The sequence below is a fragment of the Wyeomyia smithii genome, chromosome 2 (assembly GCF_029784165.1).
Source record: "Wyeomyia smithii strain HCP4-BCI-WySm-NY-G18 chromosome 2, ASM2978416v1, whole genome shotgun sequence".
In the NCBI taxonomy this organism is placed as follows: domain Eukaryota; kingdom Metazoa; phylum Arthropoda; class Insecta; order Diptera; family Culicidae; genus Wyeomyia; species Wyeomyia smithii.
In genome coordinates this window covers 226,195,918-226,216,459 of record NC_073695.1, presented here as the reverse complement: position 1 = coordinate 226,216,459, position 20,542 = coordinate 226,195,918, and positions in this window count along the sequence as shown.

Here is a 20,542-nt window from a genome sequence, read left to right as displayed (position 1 = left end):
TTTCAAGCGATGTTTGATTGCATGCTGTTACATCCAGTGTATGGTACATGCCGTGGACAAGTTTTATGACAACTAGAAGGAGACAAATAACGCCGAAAAAGTGGCACATTAGACCCCCGTTCGCTTGATGGCAAGTCAATAAAAGACGTTATGAAACCGCCATCCATTAAACACGTTTTTCCCGCTAGCTAAACCACCATCCAAAGGTGGTAAAGAAGTGAAAACGAAACCTGGTATAATTCACGCCACTGTGTGGTTTACTCATTCGCTGGAGAAAAATGTTTAATGCTCAGGTGTCAAGATGAGTCCTATTTAAAATACACGCTGTGATTTTTACGATACGCGCTTCCTCAGCTGCACTTGAACTGTTTGTCTTTGGTCAATTCGGTTGCAGAGGGAGTTAATGAATGGTTTTCATGCACAGTTAAAATATATTATTCTTATTAAACTTTTTGAAGGGTTGTAGGATTTTGATTCGAATGAAACTACGTATGAATGCATACGTATTTGACTCACTATTTTTTTGTTTTTACTTTGCAAAAAGATATTTTTGCTCTCAACCCTATTACGATTTTTTCGTTCGTTTTACGTTTTTTATCATTTTTGCTGACAATTTCTACCATTTTCCTATTGTTATTATTTGGACAATTTGAACTGTTTTTAAAACCTATATTTTTCACACAATTATTTAAACCAGCATGGAGCGCGCCAATACAAAGTTTTTTTTTGTTCTATTTGGGGCTTTACACGGTTTTGTCTCAGATTCGTATGTCGATTTGTATGGGATAACCTACTTTTTGCATATTCCATTCTGACCCAGGATTCGAAAATGGTATCTGGTGTCGATTTCCAACATCTGGGCGTCGTCCGTTTGATCATTAATGGCTGTTTTATAGACACAGCAAGCGATTTCAAAACATTTTTTTTCTTCTCTTTTTTAAAGTTTTTTTTACCAATTTTAACGCGATCTCTATATTCTAGCATTTTATCCATTTCAATAATTTATTTGGTTTTTCCATTTTTTCTATATATATTTTACAGATTTATTTCATTTATACTATTTCTATTATTTCAATCTTCTTGACTCTTTTTGTCATTTGTCATTTGTCGTACGCATATGCCGCACGCTGCATGCTAAGTGGCATAAATGCAACATCAATGCACCTTGAGGTTTTTTCACCAAAAATTAGATCATGGTTTTTTCTTGTTTTCTGGAACAATTTTGCTCATTTATGGAGTCACTACACAGAAAAAAAATCTGAATTTTACACGTCACGTAAAATATCTTCTCATTCAAACTTCAGTTGCTTCTGACGTATACTACGATTTTGTTTGAAAATTATGTGCGATATCATTTGAATTTTAGTTGCTGCTGACGTATACCTCGATTTTGTTTGAAAATTGTGTGCACTATCATTTAAATTTCAGTTTGCTTCTGACGTTAACCACGAGTTTGTTTGAAAATTAAGTGCAATATCATTTAAATTTGCGTAGAATATTATGGAATTTTCTATCATAAGCGATGGAGGCAATTCTTTATAGGTGATTTGACATAAAGTCTTTATGTCTCATCGCATATAAAGAATTGCCTCCATCGCTTATGATTTCTGTATGCCTGAAGGGCACTGGGTACTGAAATGCCACTGCGACATTCTTGCTGATTGTCTTTTGTGGCGGGCCCCGATTGCTGTGCACAGGTTACGGATTGTTCGTACTCATTGATGGAGTAGAACTGTTTTGTTGTAAACCTGTACCCCAATTAGGTACAACATAGTTGATGAAACTAATGACCTGCTTGGGATTGGAGCTCCATGCTTGGTATGGAGTTAAAAGGTAACTTCCTAAGAAGTTGTACCTAGAGGAAGCAAGAGCTTCGCAAGAGCAAAGCAAATGCTCTGAACTCTCTGGTTCAGATTTGCAGAATCGGCAGGTGTCGTTCAACACTACGCCGATTTTCTTTAAATGATAAAAAGCGGGACAGTCCGAGGAGTCCCGTGATTATCCGTAGGTCACTACGATTTAGACTAAGTAGCTTTCTGGCGGTTCCAGGGTTCGGATAGATAAACTGTTTGCCTTGTCTACAACCCTGTGCCTGTTGCCATTGGGATACTATTTCTAGCCTTTCCCAAGTTAATAGTTCGCTTTTGATAGCGGAAATGGACGTACCCAGAAACGGCTCGGGACCAATAAACCGCTGAGCTGATCCCTGTCTTGCTAGGTAGTCAGCGTGTTCATTACCCTCGACTCCGCAGTGTCCGGGCACCCAAAACAGAAAAACTGAATTCTGTCGGGAAAGTTCCCGTAGAGTTTCAATGCATTCCCAAACAAGTTTGGAAGCGCATTTGACGGACTTAAGTGCTAGTAGTGCTGCTTGACTGTCCGAGAATATACCGATTTTCGCATGTCTGTAGTTGCGTTGCAGACATATTTTTGCGCAGATATATATGGCATATACCTCTGCTTGAAAAACGGTGGGCCATTTTCCCAGGGAAAACGTTTCCCTGATACCGGGTCCGTATATACCAGATCCCGTTAGGGATCCCATTTTCGAGCCGTCCGTATAAAAACTGACGATGCCAGGTGGAAGATTAGGCCCTCCATTGTTCCACATAGAGCGGTTTGTTTCAATCACTCTATATGGAATATCCATGTTGGACCTAACGTCCATCCAGTCGGAGACTGTGGTTAAAAGCGGAGTTAGTTTGAACTCCCTAAGTATGCGAAGGTGGCCGATTTGGTCCCCTTCAAGTATGGTTTTCCTCCTTTGCAACCTTAGAGCGCCAAGCTCTGCTTCCTTTTTCACATGAAGATGTAGAGGTAGTAGGCAAAGCATAGCTTCCATGGCTGCAGTTGGAGTTGTTCGTATAGCGCTGGTAACCGAAAGACATGCAAGTCTTTGAACTTTTTTGAGTTTGGCTTGCGCAGTCACTTCGTTCACCTTAGGCCACCACACTAGAGCAGCATAGGTGATTCTTGGTCGGGCAATGGTCTTGTAAGACCAGAGTGCCAAGTCTGGTTTCAGTCCCCAGGTCTTACCGAGGAGAGTTCTGCAGGCCCAGATCGCTGAGATCGCTTTCTTAGCGGCATGATCCAGTTGTGCAGACCAGTTCAGTTTCTTGTCCAGAATAATTTCGAGATATTTGACTTCATTGCTGAAGCCCACTCTAACTCAACTCAGTATTGGAGGAGTGATGGAGATCGTCCTTCGTCTGCCGAATGGAATTAGGACTGTTTTTAAGGGGTTTATGTTTAGACCCTCCTGTAAACACCATGACATGGTGGTATTCAGAGCCGTTTGCATTCGGCTCGACAGAGTTGCGTCATCTTTACCTCTGACGATGAGGACGATGTCATCGGCGTATCCAATGACCTCGTAACCAAGCTGTGAAAGCTTGTTGAGAAGTGCGTCGACAACTAGTGACCATAACAAGGGCGAGAGAACTCCTCCTTGCGGACACCCCTTGATCACTGACATTGTTATAGACGAATCTCCCAAGGTTGCTGTGATCACTCTGCTAGAGAGCATTGCGTGTATCCAGTTCCTTGAAGTTTGGTCGATTCCCTTATGAGAAAGAGCCGTATCGATTGATGCAAAGGACGTGTTATCGAAGGCCCCTTCAATATCAAGAAAGGCACATAGCGCCGTCTCCTGATAACTTAGGGACTTTTCAATCAACGTCACTAAGCTGTGAAGAGCAGTTTCTGTTGACTTGCCGCTTTGATAGGCATGTTGGTTCCTGTTCAGCGGGGAGTCTTTAAGAAACTCATCACGGATATATTTATCCATTATTTTCTTCATCAACTTGAGAAGCGATGAAGTCAGACTTATGGGTCTGAAAGTTTTAGGTAGGGTTTTGTCCTTTCTTCCAACTTTGGGGATAAACACTACCTTCACCTTCAGCCAGTTATCCGGAATATGGCCCAGGATAAAGCTGGCTCTGAAGAGGTTGATGAGTTCGGACATGATAACTGCGGCCGATTTTTGTAGAAAGATGGGTAGTATGCCGTCTGGACCAGGAGACTTCATAGGGTCGAATGAGCTTAGAGCCCAACCTATTGAAGCTTCCGTGAACAGTCGACGGGCCAGCAGGATGGACTCCCGAGACGCCATATGTCTCGAATTGTCCTGCCGCGACCCATCACTATTCAGTTCTTCGGTCTCTGTCGATCCAGGAAAGTGGGTGTTTATAAGAACCTCCAGCGTTTCCTTGGTAGTGACAGTGAGGCATCCATCCTCTTTCCTCACCTGTCCTAAACCGTTAGTATGGTCTTTGGACATCGCCTTTTGGAGCCGCGTAGCTTCCGGCAGAGTTTGGATTCTTTCACAGAAACTAACTCTGGATTTCCGTTTAGCCTTGCGTAGCTCGGCGTTGTATTTAGTGAGGGACGCCCTGTAGTCGTCCCAGTTAGACGTGACTTTTGCCCTGTTGAACAACCGCCTAGTTTCCCGACGAAGGTCACTAAGTTGATCATTCCACCAGGGTACGTCACGGCATACTGACCGCTGTGTTAGTGGACAGTTAGCGTCGAAAGCATCCATGATTCTGTTTTGTAGATCATTTGCTGCCGAATTCAGGTCAACAGAATTTCGAATGTTGCTGTAACTGAAAGTTCGTGAATCGATCAGGCGTTCCTTAAAGGATTCCCAATCTGTATTCTTAGGATTTCTGAACAGCTCTCTTTTCAGAGGGTTAGCCTCTATATTAAAAACGATGTGTCTGTGGTCCGACAAACTAGTTTCATCGGAGACATGCCAATTTTTAATCCTTTCAGAAATAGAGGCGCTACACAGAGTGAGATCAAGGACCTCCTGTCTAATAGCGTTGATAAACGTGGGGTTATTCCCTACATTACATACATTGACATCGTTGGAAGTAAGGTATTCAAGTAGGTACTCATCCCTAGTGTTGGTGTCCGAGCTGCCCCAGATCGTGTGGTGAGCGTTGGCATCGCAGCCAATCAGAAACGGCTTGTTGATGGCCTTGCAGTACCGCACAAGCGCAGCAACTTCGGGTGGCGGTATATCACCTTGGTCGCCCGGGAAGTAGGCCGACGCGACCAGTGTGTCGAACAGTTGACATTTTTGCATGACACCGTATCGAAGAGTACTGTTGCCTCTCTTGCAGACTGCGACAGCAGCGTTCAACTGTACGCTTCTCTATTTGAGCGAATCGTGTGACTAGAAGCCTACACGGACGGTTAACGATTCTTTTTTGTGTCGATCTCCGGCCGCTTCAAAATCTCGACTGTCGCATTGTGCGAATGACAATAATTAGCAATCATGCAACAGTTAAGCACAGTAATAAAATGGAAAATAAATAATTTATATATATGTACTGCCGAAAAATATCATCACTCGTGTACACCAGAAGATTTGAATCCCAGCTACTCAACTTTTTCATTCGAAAACAGTTCGCTGTAGCGAAAGTCGCATCCAAATTTAGCATATTTAAGCAAAAGTAGGGCAATAAAAGCATGAAACTTACAAATTCAATTAACGTCCTCGGACCCAAAAAAGAATCGATGCTAAGTAAATTGATACCACTTCAAATCGTAATAAATGCAATAAATAGCACAGATAGCCACAGTCAATAACACACGAGCCAGAGATTGTCTATACAATGACAACAATATCAAGAGAAGTGAGCGGGATAATTGTTGTTCATATTGAATTTGGTCGGCGTGCGACCAGACCGAGCCAAGCGCCAAACACATTGTTTTGAGTAATTAGCATTTGAAGTTTGACCACCCATAAATTAATCGTGTTTGAACTTATCGTGAATTCAATGCAAACATGTAACGAACAGAGCTTAATGAATGTCCTTTTATCATAAATACACGAGAAATAGCAATAATTGATAAAATATTTAGTTTTTATTTTTGACACCTATGCACTCAGTTCACTCTGGTCGAACAAAAATTTTGAAAGTTGGTCTTCAGTTCGGTCTGGTCAAACGTATTTCCTACAACATATCAACTTGCCTTTAAACAAGCTAATTTTTCTCACTAGTCAAACGTAATACATAGATATCAACGCTGCTTTATCTCTTAGTCCAATCTGTATCAGAAATTATACAGCTGATAGACAAGGAAAGCTTTATTGCTGTTGCTCTATTTCCTGGTCCCAAAGCGCACCAGGTGCTAAGTGTTAAGATAGTATCAATATGAAAAGCTCTGGTATTTTGAAGCGGGTATTGTTTAATTTTGTTGATTTAACCCTTAAATGCGCACGATGTTAAAAAATCATCTAAAAACATAAAATCTTTGTTTAACAGGTTTACTGCTCTAAAACTAACCAATATGCATAAAAAAATTGAAAGATTTACTTTTTAATGTGCAAATATTTCCATGTTGTTTTTGAACAACACTGTGACTTTATCGCAGAATGAAGTCGAAACAATTACTTTGGTAACAGTAACTTTAAAATTGGCCTTTTGTTAGTATAATTACTGATATTTCAGACATTTTCACTAACAACTAAACTTATTTTAAAATTCATTTTCAAAGACGGTCAGCACCAGCCGGGAATCTCGCCATGTTTTTTTTCGTTTCCGAGTTTTTGACAGCAAAAATAACAACAAAACATTCAAATACAGTACTTCCAGCTGTTTTAAGGGTTAACGTATATTGACCCAGTCCTGACGTTTGTTACAAGAAAAAATTTAATATTTTTTAAAAAATATAATGGGAATAAAATGCATTTGGTTCGGTCTGGCTCAACAAGATCTTGAAAAAAAGTGATGTGCCCATTGAAACGAAATTCGGCTCTACGGAAACCATCTAGCTGTTTATTTGTCTAATTCTGATGACAGTCGTATTAACGAGCTGTCCGAAGCGGAGAAATCAGTTACTGATTAAAATAAATCGCAAAGTTAGCTTTTAAATCACAAACAATCACTTTATTTAGATACCATGTCTGTGTTTATGGTTCACTCTGGTCGAACGCAATTTCGTTCTTTTTTCAAAGTGCAACAGAGACTTTTTACTATAACACGCCTATGAACTGTTCAAATGATTTCATTCTTTAATGGAACATAGACCATCATTTTGCACATCCACTGGTGCTAATAACTCAATTTTTAAGAAAATGGCGCTTGGCTCGGTCTGGTCGCACGCCGATGTGACAAAAAGCAAGAGATAAAGCAGATCGTATGAAACTTCGGTAGCGGCTACTGTCGCGTAGTGTTTCATTCCACAGTGGTAATTACAAAAATCTCGCAACTGTCGTGTGAATACTGTAGCGTACCAGTACATTCCCCTACCCTGGACGCGACAACCATTTCCTGCTTTCCTCTGGTTGTCGGTACTTCAACCGTGACGGCAACGACGTCGCGTTGGATAAATTCTGTAATAGGTAAAAATTTTAGTTCTCTATTTAGCAGAATTGCAGTCCTTGGTTTGGGCTGCGTGTCACAGTAGTTTAACCTACCGTTAGGAGCGTTAAGTCCGAGAACTTTGAATTCGTTGATCCACGGCCCCTGGATGAATGCAGCCGCTAGCTGCTCTTTGGTGAATCTCCTGCAAAGAACACCCGCGGCGCCTTTCGCGTGATGGAGATTCGCTTGCACGCAGCGAAGGCTGCTCACTTTGCAGTGAAGTTGCCGTCTTTGTCCGGATCGGAAGATGACCCGGGTATTGGCTGACGGCTGCCAACAGCGGTTTGACTGGTTGATGGAAGTTGCTCTTTCTCACTGTTCGGCTTCGGTTGCAGCAGTCGATTGGCAACAGAAGGTCGTCGCGCACTCTGAGGTGGTTTTTGACTCCGGTGGGTGCGACTGTTCGGTGGTTGATGCTTCACACTCTTGCGAGTCTTCGGCGGAACCGTGCGAGCAGCACGGGGTTGCGTTGTTTGAGTGGTGACAGGGCACTCACGGGGGAGCATCCTGCGCGTACCTTCCCAACCGCAGGGTTGCGTTTGGGTGGTTGTGGGGCACTCCCGGAGGAGTTTCCCAAGCGACCCTTTAGCCCATTCGCAGGATAGCTTTGCCTGGGTGGTAGCAGAATACTCCCGGAGGAGTTACCCGCACGTACCTTTCCTGACATTGCGACGGAGTCTTTCCTGCCTGTGACGTTCGGCCTACCGCTTACCTTTCGGATGCGTGCTTTGCCGAAACCGTAGTGCAGTTCATTATTTCTACTCTCAACGAGTTTGGCCGATTCTTCGTCAATATCCAGAACTAGTTCGACCAAGGTCTTTACCAATTTGCGGTTACAGACTCGCGACATTTTGGTAGAGAGATGGTCGTTCTGATTCTGGAGTGAACGAAGAATCTTCTCGTTCGGAGTTCGCACTGTCCGCGAAGTAACCGACATACCGTCTGGCCTTCGGCAGATCCTTCATGTGGTATACACGAAGTTGTGCTCCCTCCCATGGTACGAGAGAAGGTACCTAACTCCCTTTCCAACCACTGCACTGTGTCGTTGTCGGCACAGGAAAGTTGCAGGGAGCCATTTTTTAGATGGCAACCGTTAAACTTGGGCTTGGTGGTTGGATTTTCCTGGTCCGCAATGTGATCGAGGATGGAGGTCCGGACAGCTTGAAGCTGGTCCGTTGTGAGTAGGGAGCTGGGGTGGGTAGCAGAAGTAACCGCAAGGCTTATAGCTCCCACCATGTCCTTTATATGTGGCCGTCGGGAGCGGCTTCGAACCCGATGACCCCAGACCAGTGCCGTTCCGCAGTTTTTTAGGCTGTGGACACTTAGTACTGGTATTTGGGGACACCAATTCGTCCGACTGCTGTCGCTTGACGGCGACTTGGTTCGATTGAGCAGGCTGCTCTGTCGGAAGGAGGGCCAGCTTCCTGGCTTCTTCGTACGAGAGACCGGAGCGAAGATTTTCGCTCAGTCGCTGCCTTTGCGCATTTGAAAGTCGCTTGACAAGGGGTGCCGATGATTGGGGATTTCCTTCGTCATCGGGCCTTGTCTCTGGACCGGGAACTAAGTCCATTTGACTTTCGCATTCCCTTGTGGAGAACGTAGGATTAAGGATGAAGCATAGGGTCCTTCGTCCAGCGATTCGCTGTCGAGGTTGAAATCATCCTCATGCTCCATCTCCTCCGTTCTGCCCGGTGCGTTTGTTTTTATTGGACTACGCTCCGATGAGTCCATGGGTTACGGCAAAGAAAGGCTGCCGGTGGCCGAATTTTGTGAAGTTTTTTCGTTCATAAAATTTCCACGAGTCGCTGGGTAAAGAAGAGTCCGCTGCATCAGTGACCCGCGTGATGCAGTAAGGGCTAATTACTGTGAAGGGTGCCCTGGAACTCCACAGGCCCCGTTAGTGGCTGGGTATTTCTTAAATACCCCCCCCCCCCCTCACCACGTCATCCATCGGCACGGGTCGCATAACACCTTAGCTTAGGGGTTTTAATCATTGGATTTTACCCAACAGCCATGGTTAAGAGCTGTTGCCACCATCCTCCTTTACAGGGGCTTTGGACCCTCTGCTACAGTTCTCAATAATTCAAGTCTATTCGTAAAGGCTAAACTGAACCAAGAGAACAGGCGGAGTTGAACACACACATACAGAAAATGCTCAGCTCGTCGAACTGAGTCGAGTGATATACGACATTCGGCCCTTTTGAGCACTTTTATACCATTAGTTTTTGCAGTGATTGCTATACCTTACTAGGAGAAAGGCAAAAAGATGTTGGAAAAGGTGCCCACTAAACTGGTGTGACGCTAGAACAGCTTTGCCTTTCTCCTAGAAAGGTATGACTTATGAAAATCGTTACACGCAAAACTTTTCCTTATTACTTTAGAAGCAATAGCTCAAAATTGCCTTTTAGGTAACAAACCCCTTACTTAAAAGGCAATAAAATTCTTCCCCAGTCAAGTAACAATACATACTGTCATATATTTTGCACGTGTTACGGGAGTACGACTATCTAATAATGGTCGTTTCAACCACATGCAAGATTTTTTCTGTCGAAAACTGCTCCCTTTCCGTCTCAAGTCAAAAAAAAAAAATCACACACCGTCGCATATGTTGCACATGTTACAAGTTTTTTCAATCTCCAATTCATCCGGTGTGCGTGTATTAGTTCGCTCGTTGTATGCATACGGAGTAGAGAAAAAATATGACCCCGTCATAGAGTATGCAAACGTTGATGAATTCAAAGACTTGAAATGACATCACGATCTGCAAACTGCGTTAGAGAAAAACAAAACATTCGCTTTCCCGCAAGATATCTAAGACACATACTCATTGGTTCATGGAAACTCATATGCACCTGTTTGAAAATACAAAACTCGTGCCCATCCAGAACAATATTCACAACTTCGGCAACTCTGGTCAGACAGTATTACATATTTCCATTTCAAGTAAACACTGGGGGACGAAACGAAAGTGTTTCTAATTAGACATTTGAGGTTGACGATTGTGATTCTGATTATGTGTGGTTGAAGGGGACAAAGATGAACCTGATCGTTGCATCAATACAAATGCAGCGAGTGAAGTCTTGCTAACACATGCATTGCGGTGCTTGGCTGTATGTTCTCCTGCAGAAACACATACAAGCGTGTGGCCGTCATAATTTTTATTACTTTTTGGTTATTACTCTTTGTGTATAATGCGCAGTCATAAGACACAATAGAAATAAAAAATTGCCCTAAAGTAATAAAATGTTCCCCGTTTGCGTTGGGTGTAGCAATCGAGAACAAAATTTCCCCACCAATTCATAAGCCAAACTTATGACTTTTATAAGGAATCCTTGTGGCGCAAAATCATAAGAGGTTCTTATGGAACTCAATAGTTATTTTCTCTGCGTGTACTGCATCAAATTTCGAACACTTATGCTATTATGTAACTTCATGCACTTAAAAATCAACGAACAACGAATTTTCTCAACAATCTTGGTTATGTTTTATGTATGAAAATAACGAGAATTCAGATTTCGGCTTTGACTCAATCTCCGAACACTTCGACGTAATCGCTAAGAGATAGATAGGCACAGCGTCTGAATACTGACTGTTACTTTTTTCAAAGCCATCTGCCCGCACGAAAACTGCACTGGTATTCCTTAACAAAGGCGCACTGCAACGTCCCTAGTCGGTGGACAGGATACAGGAGAGAATAATATATGCGAAATTGAGAAAGGTTATGTTTCGAAAGTTACTACAGCTCATATCCCTTCTTATTAATAGGGCATATGAGTCCTTTACACCAGGTAGATTCTCTTCAGACCGTACCCTCGAGATAATCTATGGAATTGAAACCGCTAGCTTTCGACCTCAGAAAGTTTCAAAGTCTCATTTATATCGTTTTTTAATTTTTTACCATTTTTTGAAATTTACATATTTTTTTTGTTCACAAAACATTTATTTAACACGGCACAATACAAATTGATGTTTCACGAAGCCAATTAAATCTAATGCCTTTTGGTCTAAAATATCTTATAAGCTAAAGACAAATTTTTTTTATCCTCGCTGCCGACTACGAGCTGAAATTAAATCTAATACTAGAATACTGTTTTTTTCATCCGAGATTCGTTTCGCTGTTAAATGGGCACCTTAATGCTCTTCAAATAGCTATAAACAAGTAGCATGTATGGCAAGTTTCGCTGAGCGAGGATATCACGAACTGGCACATATGGCTGTATTCCTCGGGCCCTGAGGGTTTTACATATATTATAATGCTTGCTAATTCTTCAGTTTATATACGTTCGATGATTTGCCAGGAAGAGGCAGAAAACCATGACAATCTGATCCTAATCTGGACGGAAAGGTAATCAACCTCATCTACTGGAACCGATCGATGGATGCACGGTATTTGACCAAAAAAGCTGGGATATAGGTCGCAATTGTACAGGGGATCAAAAAACGGAACAACCTGATGACATACAAGAAGCAGAAAGTGCCAAAACAAACGATTGGACAAAAAATACGAGCTAAAACGAGAGCTCGGCAGCTGTATCATCGGATTGTGCCCGGTGCATTATCATGGACGATGAAACTCACGCAAACTTATCCAGTACTTCCACTAAATAAGAAGCATAGCACTTCACGATTATTGTGGTCGAATTTGGCGTCGCACACTGTTTCCAAAGCTCCAAGGAACGTGATCGAAATTCTTTTGACCTAAAACATTGATTTTAGAGCTGTAACGTCGTCAGCAAAGTTGTTCCATTAATTATTCCCCATCTTATGAAACTTGCAATTCCTTGATTAATCCACTTAACAGTGAGAAACGAATTTTACTTCTCACATTCAGTTAAGTTGTAACGAATTTTAAAAAAGAAACAGCTTTGTTGAAGAAAGCATACTCCTTTCTATGTATTTAAAGTAACTTTTGTGGAGTTTTCTATAGATTACCCCCGAAAATATTTCTTTTTATTTAATTTTCTATAGTGATTTTTTACAATTTTTCAATGTTCTACAATATTGTTTGCTATAACGAAACAAACAAGTTCTTCGAAAAAAGTTTATTTTTATCTCACACATTTTTTGTTGTGGACGATTTTTACTAGAAGTATGCGCTGATTAACACTAATTACTTTTTACTCAAAAAATAATGATTTTGGAGTCGTATTGATTTCAGCGAAGCTGTTCACCTAATTATTCTCCATTTTGTTGAAGTTAGAATTTTGTGATAAATCTACCTTAAAGTGAGAAACGAATTTAATTTTTCTCATTTTTGTTTATAGAAACTCATTTTGCTGAGTAAAGTTTTTATACATTATATAAGAAACTACTTTGTCGAAGACACTATACTTCTATCTGCTAATTTAAATAAGCTATTGTGAAGTTTTCTTCATAATACCCCTTAAAATCCCTTTTTACATAACTTTTCATAGTGATTTTCCATTTTTTTTCCAATGTTCTACAATGCTCTTCAATGTTCTACAAATTTACTTACAAATATCTAGACAGGAGACAGCAAGAGCAAAATGCCTGTATATGGATTAAATGATGTTTAACTTATACCTAAATATAGAAATAATTTGGTCTGCAGATAATTGCAGATTTTAAAGATATTTGTTAGTAAATTAGTACATTGTTTAAAAAAAAATCGTCAATAACCCAAGAAATATGAGAGATAAATATATACTTCCTTTTCTGAAATTGTTTATTTTGTTATAGCAAACAACATTGTAGAGCATTGAAAAATTGTAGAAAATCACTACTGAATGTTATAATTTTAAATATTGATTTTTAGTGGCCATCTGTAGAAAACTCCACAAAAGTCCATTTAAAAAGGCAGATAGAAGTATGGTGTTTTTGACAAAGTTGTTTCTAATGAAATGTGCCACAACTTTGTTGAACAAAGTTAATTTTTATATGCAAAAATGGAAAAAGTAAAATTCGTTCCTCATTGCATGGTGCATTATTCACAAAACTGCAATCGCTAAAAAACGGAGTATAATAAATGGATCAACGTTCCTGAAGGTCAAAATAATTTCGATCACGTTTTTGCAGCTTTGGAAACAGTGTGCGTCGGTTTGAAGACAACAATATCAATTTCGTTGAGCAAGACATTTATTCTTTGGTTATTGGCGATTTTTATTGAAACAATGCACTAATTTACGAACAGATATCTTCGAAATCTGCAAATATCTGCAGACTAAATTATTGCCGAGTGTAGTATGCCAATCAAACAAATCGTTTTGGCTGTAAAAAATGTAGATAATAATTTTGTCGTTCCTGTAAAAAAATTTTTTTCAGAAAATTATTACTTATTTGTTATTGATTTCTCCACGTCCGAGTTCCCAATATTTTAGAAGTCTTTGGTATTTTTCATGAGAAAATTAGATTCAAAAAAGCTCGTTTAAATAAACTATTTTTAAATTTATCATTCAACTTATTTTTTGAAAAAAAAAATTTTTCTTTAGTGTAAATATTTTTTGAAAAGACAAAATTATCTACTACTTTGCCAAAAATATGACACCGCTCAAGCCAACCATTTTAGCCCTCAAATTAATTGTAATCATCACTACCTTCTCAACATTAAATTTTTAAATAGTTTCTCAAAAATCAAAAAGTGCTGCGAAATATGAAACCAATAGCACCAAATGGAACCTTTTGCCTATACAAACGGCTATGCTCAGTTCCAGGTAAATCAAAAATGACAACTAGAAAACAATATCAAAACTGGGATTTTTTTTGTCAAACTGCTTTGTATTTATAAATTAAGGAACAGTCTTTATTCTGCGTCTATAACTTTTATAATATCATATATGAATATATTGTACTTTTGAAACCAGTATTTTGTAGGTAATGGCATGGTAACTCAACATCATGATTGTCATCAGAATGACAAGTAGCAATTTTCAAGCGATACGATACGTTGAGTGATTTACAGTAATAAAACAATATCCTCGCCGTATTTTTGATAACAATCATTCATTTACGAATCGGCTAACTCAAGTAAAATAAAAAACAGGTACGAATCTCGTTCCAGTACATGTAACTCTGATAAAGCGTAACTGAACTAACTAATCAAACCTCGTTCGAACCAGTTTTCGATAGCTCGATTCTGGGAAGAGATATAGATCCGCTTTATCAGTACTCATTGCCGACCGGAAATAAATCCTACCGTCGAAAAATGATTCGGTGCAAAAGTAAGACCACTTGCTGAAGAGACATTTTCTATCATTGTTTTGACTCATCGTCCCTCCTGCCGAACGCTAAGTCCACACTGCATGCTATTTGGGAGAGGCCAGTGGATCACGTAAGCGACGCAAACACGTAACCAGCGTCACCATTCACTGCGTCCATCGTTTTTCAGGGTCTTATCAGCAAAATTCACACATCCAGATAAGATACGCCGTAAGCCAACACGTCATTAGCTGAAAGAAAATATCGCATATAAACGTTCCCATAGAGAGTTTCACCTGTGCGTAGGTCCAGCGAGCGTGAGAAAAACTATCGTTAGACGAATCAATTTAAACCTATAAAACCGTATGAGTCTCCGCTTCATCTCGAGCTGTAAACTGCCCAAAACGATGTCAAGTTTTCTTTTCGATTGATTGATGAACCGAACGCACAGCAACGCTCAAGCGGATGATGGTTATCCGATGGTGCAGATGGGAGATGATGAGCGTCCTTGCTGTGCCATCATAGGCACTTTCGATTTTTCCTATCTGGTTGTAAAAGTCATCGGCTTTAATGTTACTTAACGGGTTACAAAAATGTGAAAAGCAGTTTTTTTTGTGTATCGACCAATTTATTTTGATGAATCATGGTCTGTTGATCGTCTTATAATCACGATGTCTCGAATTTTCCAATAATACTTTCTATAATTCTATTGAAGTGCGTAAATCTCCTAACCCGTACTGATATTCCCACCAGTCACATTAGGAAAATTAGCCCCATGGAATTCATTTACTCTAATTGCACTTACTGCTACGGTTTTTTATAACAAACCCTATCCCACTCCGATCGTTCGATGCCATCGGTGACAATTTTCTGCTTCCGTTTCCAAACGATATTCAATCGATTCTTTAAGTGGAGTACCGTAAATAACAACTTGAAGAAGTTTTTTTCCTCTGCACTTTTACTCTATAGGTTAATAGCTACTTGAACAATTTGCAGAGGAGGGAGACAGCTCAGCTCGTGACATTAAGTGTCTGTTTATCGTAAATGAAACGCCTGAATATGTGCTTGAAGTATGTGTAGAGAGAGCATTTTGATTTGTAGAAAAAGCAAACATCTCCTCATTTAAATACTTGCTAGTCGAAATATCGTCGGCTTATTAGGGTCAAAAACTGCGTTTTTGAAGGTTGTCGTGCGGCTGAAAGCTGACCAAATTTTTTTCTCAAACGCTCAATTTACTCCACTTTACAGTAATCTGATGGATAGCAAATTAGCTTTTTCTAAAAATTAGATTTGAGAAAAACTCTTTTATATAGAAAAATAGGCCTCAAATTACTAAATAGGCAAGGGGTGTTTTCGGTGATCTTTTGATATTTGATTTTGAATTTTGCACAAATAGTAAATCGATACGATTGCACCGCATTTGCTTTGAAATTTTGCTGAGCTATAGGCTAGTACTGAAGGTTGTATATTCTAGTAAGCATATATTTTTAGTCTCAAGAAACTTTTTGAAAACACCAGAAGAGTTGTGTATTAGTATACCAATTATGAAATAAAATTATCAATTCCTCAGCGGTAATTTCACTTTCCTATCGCATCATATCTCTTCCGTCATCGGTCAGACGCTTGTCTGCTGTTCAATCAAAGATTATATCGTATTATCTGCCTCTTTCTTTTCTCCACTTTCTTCAAGGTTAAACGTATAAGTTTTCATTTCTCCTGCCACCCCTTCGCGGTTCGGTTCACCCACTCGCGCAGAGCCCCCGATTCGCGAATTTAGCCAGTCACTGTGGAGTCAGTCATCGAAAACGAAAGGCGAGAAGAAGGGGAAAATCACGATCGCGAGACGCGCCGCGATGACGACCGAAAGGCCAGGTAGTGCTTCATAAAAGAAGCGAAAAAATAATAATAAACCGCGCGACCGCCAAGAAACGCACAAGAAATTAACATCACGCGGCATATTTTCACGCCGGATCTGGGTCGATCTTTTATATAATGGTTATAACCGTGTTGATACAAGTCCGAGATGCGCACGACAGCGTTTCAGTGCCAGGCGGTCCTACCTACCACTGCACTGCCACCGTCTCCGTCCCAGCGCTGTGTAAAGTTGAACCGATTACGTGATTCATGTCCTGTTTTACGCTGGCAAGACGAGACCTTCCATTGCCACTGCCAACCAACCGAAGCCTCGCGCCACGTTGCTTTGCCTATCCATGCCATACCATACTTGACACACACGGGCAATGTGGCACTATTAGTAGTTTGGATGGACCTCTTGGTCTGGGTCACAGAACCGGTATTTGGCGGAGTGTTCGATTTTGTGTCCGTAAACAGTGCGCTTTCCCCCCGGGGCGGGACAGGGACGGTTAAACTCCTTAATGGGGTGGTAACAGCCTGATTAAGCATCCGCTAGTGAGTGCGAGTACGTTGAATGTGGAACGGGTCGATCGAATTGTCATCAGCTGGGGAAACACATGAGTTTTGAATAGTTAGTCACGGCTTCAAGATGAAAAGTGCGTGACAAAGAATATCTGTTTTGTACTTATTCAGCATCCAACTTGGTTGTTGCATGTTATTGGAGTGATTCGTCTTGCGGATTGGCATTTCTGAGTTATTTGATTCATTATGTTCTATTATTGGGATTAAAGTTTGAAACAAAAGTTGTTAAAAAAGTATTCCCGAACCTTGATGAAATGATCGATCTCCATGTATCATATTAAAGTAAAAATGTTTATTATTTAAATTTCAATAGTACAAAATTGAAAAATCATAAGAAATTCAACTTTTGACGTTATGCTCTAAAAATTTGGATTTTGACACTTCAATAGCCCACACTTACAGAAAAATTGTAATTGAAAGGAAATTCTCATTTCCAATTTTGGGTCGATGGCAAACGATTCCTCGTTGTATGATGGGTGCCGCGTTTTTTTTCCAATTTATCGAAAAGACCAACGTGTCAAACTTTCGATGGAGAATCTGGCGTTATTTAGTTGCAATAAGAAGGAATTTTTGTGACAATTAATGACTATAGATAAAAATTGGATCCCCGTCTACACTCCTGAATCCAATTGGCAATCGACAAAGTGGCTTTGGGATGTGCAAAGCATAATCTCCATCGACTACCGTGTGCATAGTAACCCAACCAATAAACATTATGATTGTACATTAATGGATCGATTGGACATTGAAAGCAAGGCGAAACGGCCGCGTATAGCGAAGAAAGAAGTGATCTTTCACCAAGACAACACTTCCGTTCATTTTGCTCGCGATGCGACTGGTAAATTGAAGAAATTTGGTAATGAGTATTTGCAAGATTTGGCTTCGAGCGACTATTTCCTGTTTTTCTAGCTTCATTCGAAAAAAAAAATGGCTCGCGGGCAAGTGATTTCACTCGTATGAAGAGACAACATTAGAAATAAACGACTTTTTTCAGCAAATGGAGCTTCGAAACTATTCAAATCACTATTGTATTGTTGTATTTTAAGTTGATTATTTGGTTGATAAAGTAATCCACAGGCTGCAGAGAAAGAGGGAAGAAACACAATGGTTGTTGACTCTTTGTTAACAGTATTAGACGTCACTCTTATTCAGCGGAAAAAATGTTGGTAATTTCTCGAAGAATCATCGACAGATTACAAAATTTTAATTTTAATAAATTTTTGATTTTTAATCAAAGTTATTTGAATGCTTTTGAATACCTACTTTACTTTGTTGGCCAACGGACCGTTCACCGGACTAGAGCCGAACGAATTAGACATGTCCAGCTCTTGAATATTTTGTTCCTTTACAAATCATTCGAGGATTTTTCATTTACTTAACCCGTAAAGACCCGGGACGAAACTTGTTTTTTGAAAATGCTCGTGCTCAGCACTGGAACGGCCAATTTGGGAAAACTTGGACTTTTCTTCAAGGGGAATAGTTGCTCTAAGTTTTGGTGAACCCCTGGACCCCTCTCCGTTTCGTGAGACGCAAATATGTCTGTGTTTTTTTCTAATTTTTCAAACAGATTGAGCAAACACTGGGAATTTTCATATGTATCAATTGCTCCATGTATCAAATCCTGTCAGGTGGATGAAATATGTTATGTTAAAGTGAATTTTGAAGTTTCCAAATCATTTCAGTACAAATTCACAAGACTATGTATTTTTATAAAAAATTAAACAACAAAACCGTTCTTCAAATTTTAGGCTCTACATTTTTGCGGTAAGATCCCCTGAATCCATACGCGATGAAAATTTTATTTTAGCATGCAAACATTTTGAGAAAAACCAATTTAAATTCACTAAAGTACGTATTTTCTAGGAAACCTGATTTTCCCAGTCTCCCACGGTAGGTTTCAACTTAGCTCTTCAATTTTCATGCTCTATATTTGCAGAGTGGCGTCTCTTGCATCCAAAGATGGTGAAAGATTTTTTCTAGCATGCACAGATTTGGAGAAAATCAAGTTTTCATAAGAACTCGTACTTTAGTGAATTCAAACTCGTTTTTCTCTAAATCTGTGCATGCTAGAATAAATCTTTTTGCATCTTTGGATTCAGAAGACGTTACTCTAGAAATATAGAACTTGAAAATTGAAGAGCCAAGTTGAAACCTACTGTGGGAGACTGAGAAAATCAGGTTTCCGTGAAAATACGTACTTTAGTGAATTTAAACTCGTTTTTCTCAAAATTTTTGCATGCTATAATAAATATTTCATCGCATATTGATTCAGGAGACCTTACTTCAAAAATGTAGAGCTTAAAATTTGAAAAACGATTTTCTTATATGAATTTTATGAAAATACGTAGTTTTGTGATTTTGTACTGAAATAATTTAAAAACTTCAAAATTTACTCTTGCATACCATGTTTCATCCACCTGACATGATTTGATACATGGAGTAATTGATACGTATGAAAATTCCCAGTGTTTGCTCAATTTGTTTGAAAAATTAGAAAAAAACACAGACATATTTGCGTCTCACGAAAACGGGGAGGGGTCCAGAGGGATGGCATCTTTACCAAAACTAAGAGCAACTATTCTCCGTTCCAGTGCTGAGAACGAGCATTTTCAAAAAACAAGTTCCGTCCCGGGTCTTTACGGGTTAACCCTCTAGTGCCTAAGTTATTTTTCAAACGGACCTCGGTAAAATCACTATGAATCTTTAGCAGCATTGTCAAGTATGTTTGAAGTTTTTAAGAGGCTCAACTTAAGCATGTCTGAAGGCGGCACTGGGCACTAGAGGGTTAATATTGCTCTACATAATAATATTAAGGAAAAATACATAAAATATGACTATAACTTTATTATAATTTCAACATCATGTTCAAAACTGAACTATGTTGCTGTTTATGAAGGCAAAGCTTATAATTTGTGCATATTTCCGAATTAGGGCATTAAAAAATGTTTTTTATAGCTCTATCTTATAAATGTAAAGTTACAGTGCACAGTGGTACAGGTCGACAACTTAGGCGGAAATGAAGTTTTCGATTTTTTTTGTGGTTTCAGAGCCATATCTCTATGGAGAAGTTATCATAAGTAGGTCTATATTCAAATTGAAGTGTAAATAAGGGTGAAACTAAAATCAGCGAAAGAAACAACTAAGATTTTTGCTTGAGGAAAAATGTTTTATTATTTTAGATAAAATTGTTTATCACGTTTTTATATGAAACTTTGAGAAAGACTACTTTTTTGTAGTTTTTTCATTGGCTGAATTAGAGTAATTTTACTTGGGATTGCTTGAAAAACCTGTTATTCTGGTCTATTTTTTAATATATAAGTTTCTCAGTAAAGTTACGTTCAGATAACTTTTAGAAATTTAAAAGACGCAAATTTTGGTGGCCAAACATTTGAAGTTGAGGAAAAACTTTACTAACTAGTTAACTAATGTGTGGAGTATTTCAATAATTTCATCAATCTAGCATTTTCATAAGTTATTATAAAAGCTTTGCATTGAGATAATGCTCGTTTCTTTTATACTTCTTCCTGCCGTTATTTTAAGAACGGGAACACAAAGGACAGATATCATAAGTTCGG